A 20,142-nucleotide genomic window follows, 5' to 3' on the forward strand; every position below is an offset into this window, starting at 1 on the left:
AGAACAGAGATTTATCTTGAGGTTAACCTGGACAAGTCTGCTGGTGACTGCAAGCATGTTATCAACTTTGAGAGAAAAAGCTTAAATTGCATGAATGTCTTGGTTAGTCAAGTATTCAAAGCTACAGAAAGTAATTTGTGCCCATAGGACACTATCTATCTATCTATCTATGCAAAATCTGTAAAAAGGCATTTCATATGGCTTCTAACCTACAAAAATAGAACAAGCGTGTTTCATCAAACACATGGTTTATTAAATCAAACATTAGTTTAGTTAATATATATATATATATATATATATATATATATATATATATATATATATATATATATATATATATATATATTGTTAGTTAAAATAAGTAACTTACTGTACTCAACGATTGCTGTGCTGTTTCCCCTCTGGGTCCTGTTGACACTGAGCTCTAATATAAAGGGCCAGACCCTCTGCGTGAGGTGTACATGAACACTGCAAAAAGAAAGGTGCTGAATCTGGCAACCAGCAGTGGCTTAACCTTTCTTTCCTTCCCTCTTCCGGTAAAGCTGTAATCCCTCCAAGGCGGAAGGAACTGCCCTCCTCTGATTCCAGATCGGTTTTGCAGCCCCTCTCGTATTGGTGTTGGCAATGTTTGGGTGGTTAGTGCTGATCACAGCGCAGTGGGAAGGATCCTAACCTCTCACATACCGAGCAGTGTGAAGCTAATGTGGTGGGGTTTTGTTTAAACAGTCCCAGCATGCCATGGGCAATTAGGGAAAGCGAAGTGTTGACACACACAACATTTTTATATGGATCCCACTGAATGATTGCAAAACATGCTGAAAACACTGCTTTGAGGTTTTGTAGTAACAGCACAAGTTGAGCAAAAGCGCACACAAACAGCCTTCATTCTGACCATATAATCTACTTCTGCAATAATATGGATGTATCATTATGCATCATTACAGAAGCAGCCATGCAAAGAGAACAGCTCTATAGGGACAATGCAGTCCTTATGGTTATCTAATGAGACTCAATGCTTTTTTGAGAATGCCACACCAATGCATCACGGCTGAGGAATATGTTTGTTTGTTTGCAGAAATGCAAATTTCCTGCGAATGGAGATATGATTTATACATAAAACAAGTACAATGAGCTTTACAGAGCGAGAGACAAGCAAGAGAAAGCATAAGTAGGGTTATGTCTATGTCTATATGTGTGTGCGCACACATGCATGTTTGTGCATTCATCCTCGTATACCGACATTGTCACCAGAGACACCCACTAGCCAATGAGACCCATAAATCAAAGCCCAACTTCCTTTCTTTTTCCCATGCCCGTCCTTTGTCTGCTCAAAAGCACCCTATACAGCTGCTATACCACCAGCACATCCTCGCCTCAAGATAACCCCTCTACAGATCGATACGCTCAATCCCCAGACAAATGCAAGCATAGCTTCCATAGCAGGCCAGAAAGAGGCTTTGTCTCCCTCTCTGAATCCATTGAGTGTGAGAACATTTTGCCCCAGTCTGAGATTGTAAGAGAGTCAAGGTTAAAGTATGTGACCAAAGAGAAAGTGTCCGAGGATTTGTGCTGAAAAGACTTTCATTGATGGATGACCCATTGACACTTTAGCAATTTAGGAGAGAGTTTAACAGAGTGGAATAGATTTTGGCATGAAATACATTTGCCGGCCAAGTTGAGAAAGCTAATATGTGTGGACAAAAGTATTCAGAGTCAGACTGATGTAATTTCCGGTAATGTTTGTGAAGTATTGGGGGTGTTTCATAATGCAGTTATGCTGGAGTATTGAGCCACTTTGTCTCCTGTTGTATAACGGCATTAGTGTAATTTTGTTTGTTGTGGACTTTGGTAACAAATGCAAAAACACAACATGGAGAGCTTCAAGTGGAACTATTTTTAACACATAACTATGCAGAAATCTTTCCTATTCAGCAGTATGGGGAGTCTGTGGATAATTCAGAACCACGGACAGTGCCTTACAACTAGAGCAGAAGCGTATAACCTTCTGGTCTTCAAAGAGAAACCAGAATAAGTTATTATAACAACTCAGCCTGGCAAGTCTAATGCAAAACAAAAACAAAAACCACTTTAATCACAAAGCTGTCTACAAATGGAAATGTGTGGTGCATGTTCAATGGACAGCCATCTTGTTTCTCCACATCAGTTTATTTAATTGACTTATATTTATACATTTCTGGTAAATTCTGATCTTTTTTCATGTTGCATCTGCTTTATATTCTATATTTTGTCTAATTAGATTAAAATTAAAACACTAAAAACTAAAATATATATTTTTTTAAATGCTAAAAATTAGTTTATCCATCACAGCATTATAAGGTACACTATGAACAATGGATACTCATGTTTAAATTTACTAAAAAATACATTTAACTCTTAGTGTTTTTAAGGGTTAACTTAAAGTGAGCGTTAAATTATGTGAACGTATAGGGGAAATGAGCATGCATACACAATTAATTAACCAATAATATACAGATGAATTAAGAACTCTTTAATATCACTGATAATGATATGATAACATAATATTGTGCATTGATTTATTCATTTGGCTGAAAAAGTTAATATAAACTCATGACTTTGGTGTTATAGTGCCATGTATTAATGGAGTTACAGAAACATTTCCAATTCCTTTCTGAATGTATGAATTGAGGGATATGAGTTTCATTATGGTTATTAATCGCTGACCATTTCATCAAAAGCAGCTTGTACCCACTACCTTTGACATGTATTAAACAGGTGTAAAAAGCTTGAAAATCAGTAATGCGTCTGTTTTTGGACAATTTATTGCCTTTATAAGCTGAACACCACTTTTATTCTTATTTTTTTACATTTTTATTATTATTTTGAAATAATTTATTTGTGTTTTAATGTATTTTTCTCTTCTAATTTTTTTAAATTGTGGAGTATTTTATTGCTTTATTGTTAACTGGTTGGGGTTTTGTTAGTTGTGCTTATAATATTGTGGAATTTCAATTTGTGTTGTATGTGTTTGTTATCTGTGCATTTGTTATTCTGTGTAGAAACATCCAGAATTTTAAAAAAGCAGCTGGTAATGGCAAAAAATGCTCAATCAAATGTCTTCGGATGTTAAAATATGTTCCAAAACTCGTAAGACGGATATGCATCGCGTTTATATCTAGGCAGGTTATTCAGCAGGCTAACATACTCATCGTTTGGCTCTGGAACAAAGTCAGTGGAAACGCTGCCCGGTTCTGAGAGAGGTTTGTCGATTCCCTAGCCAAGCACTGACTCTGGCAGGAGAACCAATACCATTTTGATGGAAAAAGGGTAATTTTCTGCCTCTGTAAAACAAGACAATGGTCATGCCTAGCCAAAAAACACAGGCTTGTGACGTTAGAATCAAACCTCCCCAGAAACACTATTCAGCCAATTTTGTTAATTCATTGACCGTAAACAAGCTCATCCATTCTACTTTGAAATGGAGAAACAATCGCTTCTGGTTACACTAAATATGGATTACAAATCTCAAACGTACTGAAACATCGAGCACATTGCCAACATGTGAGAGCCGGATAGCCCATCCATACAATGAAATGGTTTCGCGTGCCAGAATTTCCCAGCACTCCTGCTAAGCATGCCTGCTAATCCTGTCAATGACTCTGCAATCGTGAATGTTTTTGTTGAGCGTTTTTTATGTGCCTCACATGCCGATAAAAGCCTGAACGATGAATGAGAACCCCCTTTACACGCCAGGGGGAAGTGCCGACCTAATCTAGCTATTAGCAATGACAGGACAAAGAGTGTGTAAGTGTCCTCGGCTGGGATTAAGAGACGTCAATCAAGGCACTATCATCATCCTCTGCAGCAATTGAGTTATAATGATAAAACTGAGGCATTCCAACAGGTTGACTGGACAGATGTTGTTTACATGCTTTACACTTATTTTCCCTCCAGAGAAAAGCCATCTGATAAGTAAACAGACATTCTGATAGCAGAGAAGACTCACCCCGATGTGTTGTCATGACAATAATTGTAATGGCGAGGCATATAGTGCAGCGAGGAATATCTCAGCTCCAGACAATTGAGTGTGGAGTGAGAGAAGGAGCATGTGTCTGTGCATTCAGCAACCTTTTATATTGTAGTAATTGTGGATGTTCTTATACCCAGAACTCACAGGCCTTTGAGGTTTAACTTGACAGGTCATCCTATATAAACATACATATAAATATTAGGTAACACTTAATTTCTACGGTCCACTTTATACATTCTACTAACTTTAAGTAACTTTGTAACTACATTTCAACTAAAGCCAGGTTCACACTGTATGATTGTGGCCACGGTTTTGGCCATCTGGGACAAATGTTGAGAATCCTAAAAGATTCCTCTGATCCTAGGCCAAACTCTGAAGTCTTTGATCGCTAGTTTGACATGTTGACAGCCGATTAATGAACGTTGCAACCAAATGTTACATCAGATGAAATTCTGGCAGTGTCAGAAGATTTGATGAACAGTCCTTATCCTTCGACAACCTTCAAATCAAAAACCAATAGGAGTGCAGAACCTGATGACGCAATTAGTGAGACAATAACAAACCACCATTTGTGCACACCCAAAGTATGCACCCAAATGCAGCTCATTCACCAAAAGTGTCCCGGATTCATGATGTAAAACTGGAAGAGTCTTCTTTGCGTTCGTCTTGACTACTGTACAGTTTCACATAAATGAAAACTGAGATCATAAAGTATGACATGTCTTACCGCGGGGATCATGTTCTACATTCTGACAAGCAACAGTCATATAGGACTATTGTAAATCGTATGTGTACACCCGGCTTCACTCTCATTTGAATATTTGGTAGACTGTCTGCTAGTGCTAATATCTGCTAATATTTTGTCATGTCAACGTATTCTGCAAACCTGAACCCTGACACCTACCATAACTCTAACCTAACAGTCTACTATAGTCTAGACTACTAATACTCTAATGAGAGTTAGTTGAGATGATGTTGCAAACTTGCATATCTAGTTTGTAGAATGTCTAAAGCGGACCATTGAAATATAGTGTAACCATATACTTAGAATGAAATGCAACTTGCAAAATCATCAATGGTGGATACTCTCTACCCATTACAATAAGTATATGTAACTTTCAGATTATGATGCTGAAACAACAGTAGTTGGTATCCGTTCAATTATAAAAATAATTTCACAACAAAACATTTTTCTGCTACCTTGATATCAAACAAATTCCACTGCTCCTCTTACAGACATTAAAACTCTTACAGACCCTCTTTCTGTTACAGCATTGCTCACTTTGATTTTAAGCAAGTGGGATCCTTTTGAAATATCTATTTAAACTAATTAAAGGAAGACGGTTGTTTAGTCTACTCAATCGTGTCACTAAAGTGCATGCTCAAAAAAATCAACAGATGATAAATAAGTAAAACTAATTATCCTTATGATTTTCTTTGTTCATTACAGCGTTATAAGCAGTGTTTTACTGAATCTCTCTCATGGAGTAATGATTGTGAGTTAACCTGTCTTGTTTCAGAAAACCACATATGTATTAATTTTCCATTTTAACTTTAATTTAAGCTTTTTATATAGTACATTGCTTAATGAGCTACAGAAAATAATTTTCCCAAGAGAGAACCACAGATATTGAATGATGGGCTTTTCTTTTCTTTTATTCTGTTAGGTTTGTTTGTTTGTTTTATGAATGACTGACACAATAATGAAGACGACTAATCTTACATTAGTGTGTGTGTGTGTGTGTGTGTGTGTGTGTGTGTGTGTGTGTGTGTGTGTGTGTGTGTGTGTGTGTGTGTGTGTGCACGCGCGTGTGACAGAAACAATGTATACTGTAGTTCTAAAAACATTTATTGCTATAACAGCAATATAGCAAATTTTATAATAACTTATTAGATTTCAGTTTTGGAATGGGATATCTTTTGGGCATGATGCAAATTAACATTTATTTTCTGGAGTTCAGCTATTTACCGTTTTTTCTCTGTCCCTTTTTTCTGTTCTCTTTCTCACTCTTCTCCCTCTGTCTTTCTCTTTCTCTCACACACATACACATTATACTCAATTGGCAAGTGAGTAAAATATGACTATGGGGCAGAAGAAGTGGGTTGTTTTGGCTTACCATTGTGACATTTAAATTGGACGCCCTCAGCTCAGTCTATGGAAGTCATTACTGACTCACTACCACAGGCTGTAAAGAGTGAACTTGAGAAAACAGTGAGATTTCACAGTTCAAACTAAGTTTCGTCCAGGTTTAGAGGCAGATAACCTGGCCAATGAAAATAACTTAGCTAGTTTAAGAGTCATTGCGCTCTACATTTTAATCTGCATTCGATTTAGGCTACAAAGGGTTATCAGGGTTTAGTTCTTGTTTTAAGACTTTTAGCTTGAGCCTGAATTAATGTCTCTATGATAAAGGAATAGTTTATCCAAAAATGAAAATTCTGTCAACATTTACACACATAATTTTAAACCTGTATAGCTTTCTTTCTTCTGCAGAACACAACAGATGATATTTTGATCCAAACAGTTTTGGTTGCCATTGACTTCCATTGTATGGAAAAAAATATATTTTATTTTATTTTACACAAAAAACATCATACAGGTTTGGAACAAAATGAGGGTGAGTAAATGATGAGAGAATTTAAATTTTTGAGTAAACTATCTTTTTAAACGGTTAAGTTATATGTTAAATAAAAACATGTATAAACGTTAGTGCTGTCATTCGATAAAAAAATTAACTCACACATATTTTCTTTTTTTACATTAATTAAATAATTAAATTCTTCATAAAAACATTTTTATCAATTTTTTAAATACAGGTTCCTGTCACGATGTGGGTTTGTGTCCTGTCATGTTCTTTGGTTCCCTGTCTTGTTCATTAGTTTTCCCAGGTGTTTCTGATTTTCCCACGCCCCCTTGTTATCCTGTTAGCTCGTTTGTCCCTGATTATTTAAGCCCTGTGTTTCTGCCCTGTCTTTGTGAGTTGTTATATGTTCCAGGATTAACGTGAGTGTTGGTTTCCCAGTGTTAAGATTCTTGTTCCGCGTTCTGAGTTTCTGTTTGAGTTTATTTAAATAAAGCGTGTAAACTGCGTTTGGATCCAGCCTCCTATCTGCCTTCACCGCACCGCGTTACAGAACAACTCACCGCAAAATGGAACCAGCAGTTGCTCCAGCAGTCTCTCCCATAGTCGTCAGCAACCGGGCCCTGAGAGAATATCTCTCGGTAATGTTTCAAGTGAACCAGTCCGTCCAAAGCTATGCTAAGGACTTCCTCGCATTTGCCATCTCGGAACGCTCGATGAAATCCAGCTCATAGGCCTGTTTCAGAACGGGCTGGATTACCGGATTGCTCGATGGATGCCGAGCAACATTACCGATTGGACTCTGGACCGGTACATTGCTGAGGCTTGCTTCGTGGACTGTTCCATAGCCACGTTCCCGTCCTATCCGGCCGAGCCAGCTCCTCACTGCAGTCTTACCAAACCCGCGACTCCCGTATGCCCACTCGAGCCCGTATTCCGCACTGGTCCTGTTGGATTTGCCAATCCGGAGACCGCGGAGGTTCCGCCGGCCGAGCCAAGTGAGTCAAGTGCTGCCGAGTCAAGTGAATCAAGTGCCGTGTCAAGTGAGTCAACTGCCGAGTCAAGTACCGCCGAATCAAGTGAGTCAAGTGCCGCCGATTCAAGTGAGTCAAGTGCCGCCGAGTCAAGTGAGTCAAGTGCCGCCGAGTCAAGTGAGTCAAGTGCCGCAGAGTCAAGTGAGTCAAGTGCCGCCGAGTCAAGTGAGTCAAGTGCCGCCGAGTCAAGTGAGTCAAGTGCCGCCGAGTCAAGTTAGTCAAGTGCCGCCGAGTCAAGTGAGTCAAGTGCCGCCGAGTCAAGTGAGTCGAGTTCCAAGTCAAGTGAGTCGAGTTCCAAGTCAAGTGAGTCGAGTTCCAAGTCAAGTGAGTCGAGTTCCAAGTCAAGTGAGTCAAGTGAGTCAAGGTCCAAGTCAAGTGAGTCAAGTTCCAAGTCAAGTGAATCCAGCCAAGTGAAAGTTTCAAGCCCAGTGAAGCGCCGTCGCAGGAGGAGGAGGACTCGTTTTGCTCGCCAGGCTCCGGAGGGCGTTCCCAGATGCCTCGCCCTGCCGGCCCCGCCTCTGCGCCTCGCCCTGCCGGCCCTGCCTCTGCGCCTCGCCCTGCCTGCGCCCTTCAAGCTCCGGGAGGGCTTTCCTGAACCCGTGGATTTCCCCAAGTATTTTTTGGGGGGGGGCCAAGGGTCCGGTGAGGAGACCATGAGGGCTGCGCCGCCATGGTCGTCTGCAGGGGCTTCACCTCCATGGCCGCCATCACGTCCTGCTCCGCCCTGGCCTTCGCCTCGTCCTGCTCCGCCCTGGCCTTCGCCTCGTCCTGCTCCGCCCTGGCCTTCGGCCCAGTCTGGTCCGCCCACGCTCTGCGGCCCAGGCCCGCCTTGCCTAGGTCCAGGTCCCGTTCCCCTGCATGGGCCTGGCCCCCCATCCCTCCCCCAAGACCGCCCTCCTGGACTTTTGTTTGTTTTATTGGGCTTCAGGAGCCGCCCTTAAGGGGGGGGGGGGGGGGGGGGGGGGGGGGTTATGTCACGATGTGGGTTTGTGTCCTGTCATGTTCTTTGGTTCCCTGTCTTGTTCATTAGTTTTCCCAGGTGTTTCTGATTTTCCCACGTCCCCTTGTTATCCTGTTAGCTCGTTTGTCCCTGATTATTTAAGCCCTGTGTTTCTGCCCTGTCTTTGTGAGTTGTTATATGTTCCAGGATTAACGTGAGTGTTGGTTTCCCAGTGTTAAGATTCTTGTTCCGCGTTCTGAGTTTCTGTTTGAGTTTATTTAAATAAAGCGTGTAAACTGCGTTTGGATCCAGCCTCCTATCTGCCTTCACCGCACCGCGTTACAGTTCCATATGTTTAATTTTTTTAAAAACAATGTTTTGACGTTGTAATGTTTAATGAGAATGTCATTACTGGACATTCGGGGGAAAGTGGCAGACTTCATGTTAGTCTGCATCAACTCTGACCCGCAAGCTCATATTCCTTTGCTTCCAATTTTTTATGATTTTAGTTTGAATAATTAAGTGAAATTCTTGACAATTATCTGTTGGCATGAAAATAAATTGCAGAGAGAAGCTAATGACATAAGTGATTGAGCTTATAGCAGCAGGGCTGAGCGATGTGCTATTTTTGTCATCCTTTTAATCAGATCAGGTTGAAGCTACATGGACTCATAGGAGGATCTGTCTTGCTCTCTCTGTTTATTTCTCTCTTTCCTCACTTGTAATTGAAAGTAAACCTGTTATAAATTCTGTAAAGACAGTATTTGCATCTGAATTATCCATACTGTCTTTCGGATGATACGGTCATTACTCTACAGTATGTGGTCATTAAAAATCCCATGGTACTTCTCGTAAAAGAGTAGGGGTGTAACCCTAGTGTCCTGGCCAAATTCCCTCATTGGCCCTTATTAATCATGACCAAATAATCCCCATCCACTCAATTTCTGTAGCAATCTCTCTTTACCTATAGCTGGTGTGTTGTGAGCCATTGTACCTCGGCTTCCGTCGCGGTGGTTGAGGAGAGACCCCTGATATGATTGTACAGCACTTCAGGTGTAGAGTAGTACATAGTAAAGCGCTATAAAAATGCCTCATTCATTCATAAGTGTGTAATTTTTCAGCGTTAAAGTGATAGTTAACCCAAAAAGTCATCATTTACTCACCCTTGCTTCATTCCAAATCCATAAGATGTGTTCTAAAAACACACATGAAGTAGATTTCTGTCTGTCCATTAAAAGTTCATTCTACCAAACTAAAAGTAATCCGTATAAATGGAGCGGTTTAATTCTAGTCTTCAGGAAAGACTCAATTGTTGATGTTTTTTTATCAACAGATTTAATTTAGGCTTTTATAAACATTGATCTACACACATACACAGAGCACATCAAATATGGTAAACGGAAGTTCAAACATGCTTGCTTGATGGACAAGAACTAATGAGGTTTGTTTTAGCATGTCAAACAAGCATGGCTGAGCTGCCACTGACCATATTTGATGAGTCAAACTTCTGACTTTCAGTGGAGGGAAAAAAAACTCTGTTTCATTAAAAATATTTTCATTTGTGTTTCAAAGATGTAAAATTTTTGTAGGTTTGGGACAACAGGAGGGTAAATAATTGATGACAGAATTTTCATTTTTGGGTGAATTATTGTCACACGTTGGCTATACAAAGTACACGATGAACAGAGTTGGAAGTCTTTATTGTAATCCACAACGCAAACAGGACAACGTTGGAGAAAACAACCACGTAAAACACTGACGATGCAGGTCAAAAAACTAAGGAGAACTCAGGGTTCACCTATACAGATATACAAACTGGGTAATTAAGGTAGAAACAGAACAGTATGGGAAGCTAATTAACAACCATAGAAACAAACCAGTGGCGAGTGAAAATGAGAACAAAGGAGACAGGAACTAGAAAAAAAACAAAAAACAGAATATATGTGTCAACTATTCCTTTCAATTATTCCAGGTTGAAATTAAGAGACAAGTAAATCATTTGTAGATTGATTTCCCTTAAAGCTGTAAAGTGTAGTCACTATAAAAACATTTATGTTGTTTTTTGAGCACACATAGTCAGTTTAACCAATTGCTTGAGTTTATCTGATTATCTTATTTTCCAACCTGACAGATGATGTAAGTGTTTGAGAAATCAGTTTTAAGAATAGTCTTTACTTTCTTCCACACTTTTGTTTGGTGACACTAGTGCTGCAGAAATTACATACATATATATATATATTTTGCACATGCATTACTGTACTTTTTCTTTAAACATTGGTTTTACATATTATTTTTATACAATTCCTGTAATAAACTAAATTTGTGACTGACATGAGTTTCTTTTAAAAGATATAGTCCAAAAATAGAACAGTACATGTGTGTTTGACAAGGCAGGATGAAATCTCTTTTGACCTTCCCTGTCATAAATCGCACAAGATGACCAAATGAAGGCGAACAGGCTGATGAGATTGTTCTCCTTTCTCCATCCCACCTCTTGATCTGATGACAATCACAATGATTGGAGCTGAAGCGCTTTGTGAATGAGTGCACCTACTTCAATTAATCATGTCAAATACGATGCCTTTTGATGTTGATGTTCCCTATCAGCTCACTGATATGTGGATAACTTTTACACATCTGGAAAAAAACAACAACATCATTCCATCTTTGAGATCACTTCACTTTTAATCAGGTATTGTTCTATAGAAACACCATTGGCTGGTTTAAGGCGGGTGAGCCAATCACGGGTAACCTCCTCTTGATCGACTAAACTGTTCCCATGGCAATGGGGCACCTGTGGGTTGCAGGCTAATCTGAGTGAAAATAGCATAGACCCTGTGTTCACTTGATGAAACCTGTAACTGACAGGCTGAAGATGACCTGCATATTACTTTTTGACCTCTTAGACTTTTGTGGGAATTGTTAATATGAGCCTTTGCTGCAATAGGTTGACAAAACATTGAGTATACATTGTCCACAAATCAATAAAACCTTTATTACATTCTTCAATGATTGAATTAGTCAGACTGGAATATGATTCCACTGTGAATTTGTTTCACAAAACAACCAAACTTGTACTTTAGTGAGTGCTTAGCTCTTTAGTGTTTTCTCCCTTTGTTCTTGTTTTGTTGTTGTTGTCAGAATAAGCATTAGAGAGAAAAGTGTCTAACTAAAACTGAATCAGACATCAGACTAGACATTCAAGTCCAAAGCCCAAGAAATTATGTAGACCAGAGAAGAACTCATATAAACAGAGCAGGCAGAAAATAAAGGTTGTCTCACAACAGTGCTGTATAGCTGACTTTAGAATAAAAATGTGGGGTAGCCTATACTGTACTTCTAATTATCTTTCTGCTCTGTTACACCTTTGCATTCATGTTTCCTCTTTCATATTATTTTACGCAAATACTTTGTTCTTTCTTTCATCTACAAAACACTCAAGTAAAAGAGGGAAAACACTTTCACATTGTCCTTTCCATATGCTTTGTTCACAAAGATAACATCAAGTTGTCATTGCTTCCAACACCTTCTCAGGGTCTTCGTCTGCAATGGACAAAATGGGATATGTGGTTTGCAGAATAATAATAATAATAATAGTTATTATATTCTTCTTCTTATTATTAATATTATTGGTAAAAATTATTATTATTATTATTATTATTATTATTATTGAAATGTGTCTTTCGAAGAGCATTTCCTCACTGTATTATTAGTATTGTATTTGACCTTTGAAGAGCATTTCCTAAAGGAGTTATTCTTATTACTGATAAATAAGTATGACATTATTTATTATTATTTAGTAGAAGAAGAATGCAGCTTTAGGGAATGCTCATCAAAGAACGGTATGAGATATGTGGCATGCAGAATAATATTTGTTGTTGTTGTTGTTGTTATTGCTATTATTATTACATTCATATTTATATTATTATTATTATTTCTGAGAAGAAGGAGAAGAATAAGAATAACTGTTGAAATGGATTTAAAACATTTGCATTGGGATTTTGTGGCCAAATGAGAATTTAGGGTATGTTTGCACTACAAAGATGTGCTAACGTTTTTTCTTGCGTTTTTCGCGTACAGATGACAACGTTGACAAAACGATCCCTGTTCACAAGGATCTGTGAAAACGACACTTTGTAAAAGAAACATTACGCACCTATAGACTGAACATGTAGTACGCATGCACACGACGTCACCATTTTCACAAATTCACGTTTTTGTTGTTCACATGGAGACGATAACGGTACCGTTTTCAAAAACTTGCCCTTGCTTGGGTTTTCAGGCCGCCAAAACGTTGTTGTCGTGTAGGTAAACGAACAGCCAAAATGCATAAAAAAGTTTTTTAAGTTATTGTTTAAAACGCTGTGTAAACAGCCCCTTAGTAGTGACAAACTGGCCAGATAAGGACTCGTCATGTCATTTTTGGGAAGTGTTGAGGTCTTTTTTCCCCAGCTGGAGGTCAGAGCAGAGAGTGAGAGAGAAGTGCCCTTCAGGTGCTTGATTGTAGATCAATCCCAGCTGATGAGAGAGCTTCAGAAGAGATGTGAAGCACCTGGCACTGGTCCTGAAAAGGTGTCATGGTACTTGATGCAGGTAGATGTGTTCACTGCACTGAAACTGGTGTTTATCACTATGCTGATAGCTGCCACACTTGCCTTTGAGAAAAGGTTAACCATATGCTTCATAACCACACGCAATATGACAATATCAATATGCCTAATAACAATATGACTTATTTGACTCACTTAAGATTTATCTTACGGAGCATATGGTTTTATGAATGACTGACACAATAATGAAGACGACTAATCTTACATTACTGTGTGTGTGTGCGTGTGTGTGTGTGTGTGTGTGTGTGTGTGTGTGTGTGTGTGTGTGTGTGTGTGTGTGTGTGTGTGTCTGAAGCTGATGATTCAGAAAGATCCATCTGCTGTCTGACAGAGAAGTGTCCTTAGTGCAGAAACAGGCTGGCAGTTACATTTTAAAAAAGAAACAATTGCAGAAGATACAGAATTTGCGCTACACAATATTATGTATGGAAATGACTCAGGGGTATTTCTTTTGTGCTACATTAAAACTTAAGGATGACATTATTACATACACTGTTTTGTCGCTTTGTTGATAACAGAACAGCACAAAAAGTGGATGGAAACATGTCTAATTACAAATATTAATTAGACATGTTAATTAATTAGGCATATTAATATATGCCAGTGAAATACAAATATTTCACTGGCATAGGCTGAATTTTAAGCATATCGTATATATATTTCATAACATTATATGCAAATGTGTACATCATTATACAATTTAAATAATTGCATTTTTTTGTTTAATTTTATATAGGCTATATGTAATTTAATATAAATAATTATTTCATTATATTGTTAATTAGATTTTAATGAATCAGCAGTTTAATTTGTAAATAATTTATATTTTTATTATATTTACTACATTAACATATAGTCAATATCATTGTATACTTCATAGCACGATACACATTTTAAAACACACACAGTATTTGTAAGGTAAGGGGGAATAACACAGTTTTCGACAACAAACACACTTTTTATGCGCTTTGGCCGTTCATTCACACGACAACAGCGTTTTGGGGGCCTGAAAAGGCTTTTGAAAACATGTTTCAAAGTGCAAGGTTTGAAAACAATACTATTATTGTCTTAGCATAAACTACAAAAATGTGTGAAATGGTGATGTCATGCGCATACGTACAGTATCAAATGTTCAGTCTATAAGCACATAGTATTTCTTTACAAAGTAACATCGATAACTACTGGCCTAGCATGCATGACACAGTATTTTTAGTTATTTATTCATTTTAGTCTATTCGATCCGATCTCTCCCTCTTTTAACACACTTTTTTTTGTGCTCATATTGGTTAATGTGACATAAAATTTCAAACTTCTTTGGAGGCTAAGATTCTTAGGAAAGACAATTAATTGGGCAGCAGTGAGCATGTCACACTAAAATACCTCTAAGATCTAAGACAAGAGATTCCAGAAATTTGGGACTATTTGGGACTAAATTTGGGAATGGGACTAGTTTTCCAAATGACTTTGAGTTACAATTTTTATCAGCCGACGTCTGGAATTTCATATACTGATTCGGACAGGACTGACACCTCCGTGTTTATTACAGAGGTGGGAGTGTGTTTTCTAGATGTGGGCGTTACAGAAGGTCATGTGCTGTGCATCACATATGACGTATATATCTTAAGTTATTATTTATTGATATCCTTTAAATTTAATAACCCTATGTAAGTAAAGTTCACAAGTTTATAGAAGAGGCTGTTTATAATAAACCCACATAAGTGAGCAGCGAGAGCTAGACAAGCATCTTACTGTTACCTGACACTGATATTAAAATGGGCAGTCTTTTTGTGATTTGGCTCTATTTATAAATTGTTAAATGTTATTTTTTTTTGTCGGAATAGTAGCTCGCATAGGTCAAAAAACACACGAGGAGAAGCGTTAGGATAATACAACAGACATTCGCATTCTGACGGGATTAGCATTACCTGAAGTAATTTTTCCAGACCTTTTTCCAGAAGGTAAAAGTCGCGGTAATTTCTGAGATGACACATTCTAAAATCACAGAGAAGCTATGGTAATAATTATTTTACCCCACCTCTCCGTGTAAAACTATTCCAATCCGAATAGGGGTTTAGACAACAAAATGGTGGTAAAACCCTTATAGTGTGCATTAGGCTATGTGGAAATTAACAAAAATGACCACTTCCTGTTATACAAACACTGGCATGCTTCATTTCTGAGCTATGGAGCTCTAGTCAGAGGGAGGGAAATGAAAGCTTATATAACCATCAGAATTACCCTTCAGATGTTATTTTAATAGTTGTAATGCTGTTATGCCTCAGGCTCGCTGTTATTGCAGCCCTGCTCTTGCATTTAATTACTAATAGTCACTTAACAGAACATCATGTATTGGCTGGTGTTGAACAAATGAGAAAGACAAGGAGTCTGAGAGACAGAGCTAAAGTAAAGTGTGATACTTTTTTTTGGTAAATTACATGACAATGACAAAATACAATGCATCATCACTTGTAAACAAATTTGCACTGGTAAACACTTGGCTCAGTCAACACTTATCTAGGCATTGGTGGAGCTGGACTTCTATTACATATCACTGACCAGAAAAGGCTTTGCAGTTGTTCAGGTTAATGCCAGACTTTCTCAAAATCCTGTGTAAATATCTGCTCTGACTCTTCGGCTTTGCCACCTCCCTTTCTGTCAACTTTCCATTCACACTTCTCATGTGCCTCCTGCTGTTTTTCCAGTAAATCAACAGTTGTGCTTGTGGGCCAGGAATACATTGTTAATATGTTGTGCTATGATGATTGTAGCTTTTTTGTAACTGAAATTAATTTTCAATTGACATTCTCAGATTCTCAACAGAGACAAAGAGGGGAATTCGCTATATGAATGATGCGGCTTGTAGTTATAAAAGCATTTGAAACTATACAAAAAATTTAATGTGATTGTGTTTTAAGGAAGTATTTCTATAAAAGATTAGCTCAGGAATTTTAATATTTATTAAAATATTTAGAAGTAAGAGAATGGAACCTGACAGGATGGAAATAAAATGCTTGAGTTAGCCATTGAGGAGTTTCACAGTTAGCTTACATGAGGTTGTGAAAGTTAATTTTGAAATTTTGTATCATATAGTTGAAAACAAAGCAACGTACACCACTAAACATCACTGGATTTAAAAAGAAAAATAATCCAAGATATTATTTCCAATGTTTATGCTGTTGTTTTTGTGTTAAAATGGGGCAGTTGTTTATTGAATTCATCTGTTTGCTCTTTCCTCTCTGTCTATTTTTGGCTGACCTTGCAGATACTCACGTTTCCCTTCTCAATTCAGTCAATCACAAAAGGGGACAATATGTGAGCGACATAATGAGACATACAAGCATGAAAACACATGCATGCACACACAGCTAATCAGTGGAACAACAGACTGCGCTTTGCTAATGAGTTTCCACTGGATAAACCTGGTAGTTTGACAACACACACACACACACACACACACACACACACACACACACACACACACACACACACACACACACACACACACACACACACACACACACACACACACACACACACACACACACACACACACACACACACACACACACAACTGTGGAGTCAAATCATGCATAACTTATTTCTTGGGTTTCTATGTTTTATGGGGACATTCCATAGATGTAATGATGTTTATACTGTACAAACTGTATATTATATCCCCCGACACTAACCCTACCCCTAAACCTAACCATCACAGAAAGATTTCTGCTATTTTAGATTTTCAAAAAAAGATAATTCTGTTTTATTTACAAGCTTGTTTCCTCATGAAAAAAAAAAAAAAAAAAAAAAAACAAGGTCAAAATTTACATTTTGGTTTTCTGATGCTATTTCCATCAGGCATTTCTGACTTCTGCTCTTGCCTTGGTGTGTTGCCATAAAAATAGGTTTCAGGGTGTTTCTTTAGGGTAGTGGTTAGTCCTCTGCGATAGTTGGCAAATGAAGATGGATGCTCTGAGAAAACAACATGCACACACTGCTTGGCTGTTTGTACTTGGCTGTTTATTCACAGTGAGATATTTTGAGAGCTAATTCTTTATTATGTAATGTTTTATTTCAGGAAATTACTTCTAAAAGTTATTTTTGAAATATTTGCAGATAATTAGTCTTATCTTATCACTGCACTCCAGGTGTCCTTCCATATTGATTGAAGGGTTTCACATGGTTGCCATGATAACAGTTTCAAATGATGTCCATGGTTCTCTCGTCTTGTCAGAGTCCACAACCATACACAAACAATGAAGACACACAATCACTTTATTGCTGTAAACACTGTGCATTTTGTCATCCTCTTTCTTAGCGTATTCTTAATTTCTCTCAGCTCTCCTGCTTGTGTACTGCATGCTTAAACAGCATTGTCTGCTTGCATAAAATTAATTAAAACTTTTAATGTAATAAAATAACTACTGGAGCATTCAATTTCGATAGCAGTTTATTTTGCATTTGCTGAGCTCTCCGCTTTCTCTGACTATCAGCAATTCAAAACCATGTTCCCATCTCAAATCCCCAAATCAAAATGAATGGGTGGGGACTTCCCTTTGTGCATTCCCCATCATCTCACACCTTGTGAGGAACTTTAGAGAAGATGCACTGTAACTTGAAAAATGTAATGTAAAATATGTATTTATATAATTAACTGGGCATCTAAAATTGTTGTTTGTGAGAGCAATATATGGTTGAATATGCTCAAATACTCCGGTCTGGATATCCATGGAAAGCTGTTCAATCAGGGGTGGGTTTTTCCAAATGCATTCGTTAGCCAACTCTGGTAAGTTATGTCGTTACTAACAGTTCAATGATTGAGCATTTCCAGAAACCATAGTTCCAACAAAAATTTGCAGACAACATCTCAAATTAGTATGGTTGGAACTACAGCTCTCGACCTGCTCAATAGCAAGCTAACATGCATCTTTCATTACGATCAAATATGTAATTTTCAATATATATATATTGTGCATGTTAACAATCATCACCGTTTTTGAAGAGTGTGCATGTGTGTAAATGCGTAAATAAACCACATACTGTATATAGTCTACAGGAGTGCAGCAGTTACATACTGCATGTAAACTTGATTAAAAAACAGCGTTCTGTTGTTTTGCATAAATGAAATATAATAATATAAAATCAATTGCGTTGTTAATCCATCACCTGCATGCAACGTCATTAACAACAGTACTAATGAGGGCAGTGTGGGGAAACTAGTTGATTTCACAAACAATGCATTGTACTATGAATAATCAGTTAGTTTTGACTTTGTATGGGAAACGTACCCCAGATACATCTAACTGTTTTAGACATATTTTATTTTTTAGCATTATGTGGTATTGAATGTTTCATAACTATACAACCAAACATGAAGCTAATTTTAATGGATAGTTCATCCAGAAATCTAAATTCCGTCTTTATTTACTCAACCTTCCTAACTTTTTTTTTACTCTGTGGAACACAAAAGAAGATATTTTAGGGTTAGTAAATGATTACATAATTTTAATTTCTGGGTGATTTTCATAATTTTAACTGCCTCTTGAGGAGTGAGAACAATTTGGGATTTCTCTGGAATAAAAGACTTGGCATCTTGATTGATGTTAAATGTGTGTGTGTGTGTGTGTGTGTGTGTGTGTGTGTGTGTGTGTGTGTGTGTGTGTGTATTTGTGTTTTGTATTTTTATTGTGTAAGTGAATGTGTATGTGCTTATAAGCGTATGTTTGTGTTTATGTGCTTGTGTGTCCGTGTACATTTTTAACAATTCTTTTGAGGCTCTTTGTCTGCAAAGGCTGTTTGTCTAACTGATGACAAATGTGCCATCATCTTTATTGACTCATCTCTTCTCCTCTGGACCCTTTTTAAAGCTGTGTGTGTGTGTGTGTGTGTGTGTGTGTGTGTGTGTGTGTGTGTGTGTGTGTGTGTGTGTGTGTGTGTGTGTGTGTGTGTGTGTGTGTGTGTGTGTGTGTGTGTGTGTGTGTGTGTGTGTGTGTGTGTGTGTGTGTGTGTAAATGTTTTAGTCCAGTTGGAGGCTGAATGGTCAACTTCACTATCACTATGCTAAAACTGGACATGATTTATATACTGGATGTCCATCTATGTGTTAGTGTTGGTTATGTCGAGTTTGGCATATATAATTGAGTGTTGCTGTCAGAAGAGATTTCAATTATTTTAGCATGCACGTCAGTCATGATTAATTGGTTGACTGTGGACTTAAATAAGAAAGTACAGAGATGTGTGTGTTTGAAAGTGTTTAAGAATCATTAGCATAATGTTTCTTAAGAGCCATTAGCTCCACTGAAAATTCCTTTGAGACAGGCAAACACACAGTTGTGAAGTTGTAAAGTCGAAAGTGCATGATAAATAAGGTTCTTCTTCTTGTCTCCCAAAAGAAAGAATCGACTCTGAACCGCTTAAATGAGTAATCTGTAATTCGAATACCACTGCGTCATGGTTCCACATCACTAGATAAGTAATTTGCATAATGGTTCCTATGTTGTACTTTGTCCGCCAATGAACAACTTTACAAGCCCTCAAACGTAATTTTACTGACAACTGCTTCTCAAAACTCTTCTCAAAGAGTTCAACGCAGGATTTACAAAATGCTTGCTCTTGAAAGATGGGTCAGTACCAGTCAGTTCCCAGTTTATTTGGACCAGCGTGGTCCTCAGAATCACAACATGTAAGTATGAATAATTATTGATGTATATATTTTCTACCGGGTGTTCAAAATACTTTGTTTTGTGTTTTATATTGTGTATGTTTCCGGCTTACCAGCTAACTGTGACGATCTGTGGCTGGAGTGCCCGCTTGAGCCTCTGGAGGGCACTCCTTCCTAGTTTATTGTTTCCATTATGTTTCACCCTGGACTGATTATGGTTTATTTGTTGCACCTGTTTTAGATTGAGCGTCCCTGATTTAAGCCTGAGTTTTCCCTTTGTTCAGGGCTCAGTATTGTAAGTGTTTGTAT

Source organism: Siphateles boraxobius, unplaced genomic scaffold (genome assembly GCF_051911475.1).
Source record: "Siphateles boraxobius isolate OS27281-9 unplaced genomic scaffold, OSU_SipBor_1 130, whole genome shotgun sequence".
Lineage (NCBI taxonomy): Eukaryota > Metazoa > Chordata > Actinopteri > Cypriniformes > Leuciscidae > Siphateles > Siphateles boraxobius.